We start from the raw sequence: 4955 nt of genomic DNA, 5'->3' as shown, positions 1-4955 counted from the left end.
ACATGTTAATAGGACCTCCCTATTTATATCATAGTTTATGATATAGCATGTGTATTTCAGTAATAGCCTGCTGATTTCAGTGTAGTGGTGAACAGTCGCACAGCTCACGTACACTGTAAAAAAAAATCTGTCAAATTTACGGTAAAATACCGGCAGCTGTGGTTGCCAGGAATATACCGTGTAAAAAATGTGGAATCTGTAAAAGACAATACGGTATACTGGTTTTGTAACCCTAATTTTTAAGGTAGACAACGTATTATTTTACCAAAATCATGATAGAAAAAAACCAAATATATTTGTCAATTATACAGCAATTTAATGTAAAAAAATGCAACTTTCCATAGCTTTTTACGGATATTTGCAGTAAAAAAAAAAAAGTAATAATATAATAATATTTACAGTAATTTGTTGTTAATTTAACAGTAATAGGATAGACCCTATTATTGTAAATAACTGTAAAAATAACAGAAATATGTTAAACCTTATTAAAACCTTTGACAGTAAAAAACACAGTGAAATTGTATAACAAATTACAGCATTTTATTTTGACCAGATACATTTTACGGTAAATTCCTGGCAACCACAGCTGCCGGTATTTTACCGCTAAAAATACAGTACAATATGAGGAACATAAATGGTTTACCGTACATTTTACATTTGCAACCGCTAAATATAGAAAAATCTAAAGATGCTCATATACAACCAAGGTAGAGAATATTACTGATAAACAATGAGAAAATTTGACATACCATTTGAAAACAGACTAAACATATTATTTTCTCTATTCCTACAAAACAGCATAGATCTTGAGAATACAGCATGTGTCCATATATATGGCTGGTAATCCATGGAGGAATGAATAAACATGAAACAAAATATTACCTGCCCCTGACCTATCAACAGTAATGAGTCACTGGGTCCTGCCTTGGTGAAGGAAAGGACTCGGTGGAGTTTCTAATGCGCATGGTGTTGAAGATACAAGCTCTGCAGGAGTACTTCAATGTCCATCAGGAGTTCACTTTGGACTGGCAGGATCCCCTCTGCAGCAAAAAAAATGGACAAAGTTTGATCAGTGCTTGAGCAAAATGCACAGAAATGAACAAAACGTGCTGCCAAAACCAGATCTAATGATAAATGATTTCTTAAGTGTAAAATATACAGTTCTTAAAGGATAGCTATTGTCAAAATGCAACCTGGGCTGTTTTTTTTCAGTTTTTTTTTTTTTTTTTACTGTAAACGAGACAAACATATCTAAAAGCATAATTACGACAAACAAGCCGTTTTTGAGATTGACCGTGATTTTGTTTTGTGGTCAATAGCCAGTGAATGGGAATACTAGGGGGCCGGGGCATAAATTTGAGCACATCAAAATCGATACAGTAAAAAAAAAAAATTAAAAAAATTAAAAAAAACAGCCCAGGTTGCGTTTTGGCAATAGTTATACTTTAAATCTACTTATGTAAAAGTGATACATAGACAACGCAGCCCTAATCACAATCATAATTTGTTGGAAAACGTATTTAAGTTTCGTATTGATTTATCATAGAACTTGAAGTTAATGGCTGAATGCATGGTGATGAGACCTATCATTCAATCTACATTTTATAGTGTATGAAACTGCTCACCTGGACATGAACCTGAGCTCGGCTGATTAAGATTAGTGTCTCCTGTCCATCTTTCTTTAGCAAAACTTGAATAATACCACTGCTTACCTCTTATTGAATCTTTGGGTGCAGACTTAATTGAAGAGCCTCGTATAAACAGGCAGGGTGTGATGTTTAGGGAAACCAAAGAATACAGCCGCCATCATTTCTGCCAGAAGACTCATGGGGTGCAACGAAGCTTTCATTGTGGACTGGCTAGATACCTTTTGCATTCAGAAGGAAAACAAGAAGGGCATACACCATAAACAATAATAACTGACAAAAATAATGAGACAAGAAATTAAAGTAACAAAATAAGTGCAAATCAAGTTTCCCTGTGTTACAGTGTAGCTGAATGTTTTTCAACAATTTGATTTACGGTAAAACACATACCAAATATTTCCAGCCAAGGTTTGTTTCAATCTTCAGCATTTTTTTCCTGCCATTGTCTTGAAACTGTTTCATCTGTCTCTCTCATTTGATGCTGTTTACAAAAACAAAACAGCAATATTGTAAAGGGAAAAAGGAAAATTAATTTAATGGAAAAAAAAAGATTATGACCTGAAATCTCACCATTTCCTGAGAGTCACAGGTCCTTTGAGTATCCTTATGGTTTCTGCTCAAATTCAGTGTCTGAAAAGGGCAGGAACAAAACAAACCTTTTTAATCATAATAAAGACAAAATAAGATTTAGAGACAGACGACAAAGAAATGTGTAAAATATCTTCTTGAATCTGTTTACTTTACTAACCTTGAAAGAGACTCTTGGGTCTTAGCTGTGCCACCACCCTTAAACCTTAAAACAGATGGAGACGATATGCTGGCCTGGCTTGAAATTTCCATATTTGGTGCTGTAAAACAATATCACAAACAATAGATTAATTGTACTTTTTGGACCTTGGCCAAAGCATAATAGAAAAAACAGAAAGTCCTTCATGGCTATTGTGCAATGAAATCATAATACTTACTGGTTTGTTTCTCAGATGCCTCCACTCCTAATGATTGTAGTGCCTCCAGTACAATTTCAAGGATTGAGGCAGACAGGTCCGGCAGCACCTTAGTAATGGAACTCCTTATGCTGCCCCCCATTTCCAAGATGTCTGATAAAAGAATGTGAATAAAGGTCAATTTACACCAAGTGGTACCTTTGGTCTTAAAATATGAAGCTGATCTTGCTTGATACTACACTTTTATGCAGTGTTTCGTAAGTACCAAACTAACAGCACCATTATTGTGACAGCACACTGTGTTTCAGTGGAACCATTTGGTACCCATACTTCATGTAAGATGTTAATGGATAGAAATCAATTAAGTCAGTGGGTTTTGACCAAAAAAATCATTTTATTTAAAACAGCTTACTATCACTTATGTCACACAGAACATCAGCAGGAGGCTCAGTAGAGGGCTCTTCTGATTTCTGCCACAGATCAGACTCTAGCAGACATCTCAAAGTCTCTCTTAAAGGCACATAATAGGCAAACCTATCTTTTCTGTTTTCATCTCTCCCTAAAAATATTTTCTTTGGTTCCGCATAGTTGAAGGCTTTTTTAAAGATCTGAGCTCTGGAGTGCACTGTCCTCAATGGCCCGGTATGACATGCAGAAAAAAGATCATAGCTTTTGACAGACTCACAGACTTTGTTGATGTCCTCCTCTGATAATGATGTGTCATCTTTTAACAGTGATGCAAGTTTACCCAAACTGTATGTCTGTCCCAACTCATGCATGTTCTGCATTTCCTCTACAATGTTCTGTATGGTTGAAGCAGGCAGTAGAAACTGACCCTGCAATTTTAAGTAGAATAGTGAAACGTTTCTCAGAAAAAGATCACAGAATTCAGGGGGCATTTCCATGTTATCTTCATCTGTAATAGACTGTGCAGCAGGCTCGGAAATCAAGGGTACAAAGTCATCTGATGTGGTTGGAACAGATGATGATTGACATGCAGACTCTCTATATAAATCACCAATGCTGCTGTCTGAAAACTCTGTGTTTACGTGACATGTGAGCAGTAAAAGATGATTTAACTCTAAAGGTATTTGTGCATCCTCTTACTGGACAAGTGACCACGTGTCCTTCCACAATATGGCTCTTCAGATGAGCTATTAACTCTTTAGAGTTCTGACACTGACGTTCACACATCGCCATTGCACATGTAAACGAAGAAACCACCACCACACCAGTGACATGGGTGGGGGCAGTGTCTTCGGTAAAAATGAGCCTTAAACGCGCCACACCTGGTGTATGTCTGCTTGCAGCCTGCTTCAATACACCGAAAGAAACAACGTGGCTCATTCCGATGCAGTTTACAATGAAGCACAGCCCCTTGATGACTGAACTACCTTACCACAGAAATTACACGTTAACATAACTCCATGTACTTTGGTAATTCCTCCCTAGCGAATTAAGCACGCCATATACAGAAACTAATCCAGAGCAATGCTTCCCTCGCAACAGTAATGCTAACTCAACTCACAAATGCTAACTAAATTCACAACCTCACTCATAAAAAACGAACTGCTAAAATTATCTATAAACGCTGGGCTGGTGGATTTTTATAACAGAGATAACTTGAAGTTGCATGTACTCACCTCACCTCGAACTAATTGTAAGCTGCCAGGATGTCTACAAATTCCGAAGATGCTGTGGTCCAAGCAGCAATAAATGGCGCTAATATACGAGTTCAAAACTGTGTCCGTTAGCGAAGCCAACTTGAGTCTCCTGCATGAAAAAAAGAGCGGTTGGCACACAGCTCAGCAGCGCGCCGCGCTATTGGTCATTTTCAGGTGACGTCATCCCGCAATGTAACGTCGCTCTTTGTTTCTTTAGGAGGTTCGAATTTGATCAGAAGTCACGTCTGCAGACCGCTGCAGCCACGTCTTACATTGCTTCCCCTTTTTTTGGTGAAATGGTTCGCTCATACTGCACAATGTTGCTACCAGATTTTTTTTCTCTGCAATTCGAACGTAAAACGTCTGTACACAGTTTACCAGCAGTTTAGCTACCAATCAACAGCGATCACACATATTCAAAATTTAAGGCCGACCCACTTAAGGTGGTCTGATAATATGGCGTGAAACACAACAACATAAAGTTGTTTTAAAATAATAATTAAAAAAGATTATTGAAATCAATTTTATTCACAACCATAAACTTTATTTTTAACATCTTCTTTTGCTGTTGATTTTTTTATCAGAAGGTTAACAATGATATACTGCAGGCCTAACTTTTAATCTGTATATCAGTATCTGAATTTTAAAATAAAAAAATACTATCAGTTTTATTGTCTTTCACTGCTGATATTTGCTTTTTT

At 36.9% G+C, this 4955-nt stretch overlaps 1 long non-coding RNA gene across 2 annotated transcripts; it reads right to left on the bottom strand.

Moving 5' to 3' along the window:
- Nucleotides 1–386: 386 nt before the first annotated feature.
- LOC146648399 (uncharacterized) lies at nucleotides 387–4591 on the bottom strand. 2 transcript variants are annotated; one of them, XR_014908625.1, is made up of 7 exons: nucleotides 4239–4591; nucleotides 2612–2743; nucleotides 2395–2494; nucleotides 2217–2276; nucleotides 2037–2127; nucleotides 1713–1867; nucleotides 387–1040 (listed from the first exon to the last, which is right to left on the bottom strand). It is a non-coding gene; the product is annotated as an uncharacterized LOC146648399 (long non-coding RNA). The 2 variants fall into 2 exon arrangements; XR_014908624.1 differs by having other exon boundaries at nucleotides 392–1040; nucleotides 4234–4589.
- Between the last annotated feature and the right edge of the window lie 364 nt (nucleotides 4592–4955).

This window comes from Rhamphochromis longiceps, linkage group LG18 (genome assembly GCF_057381845.1).
Source record: "Rhamphochromis longiceps isolate RC_006_pf linkage group LG18, R_longiceps_female_GT1.1, whole genome shotgun sequence".
Taxonomy (NCBI): Eukaryota; Metazoa; Chordata; class Actinopteri; order Cichliformes; family Cichlidae; genus Rhamphochromis; species Rhamphochromis longiceps.
This window is presented reverse-complemented; position numbering and strand designations above follow the sequence as displayed.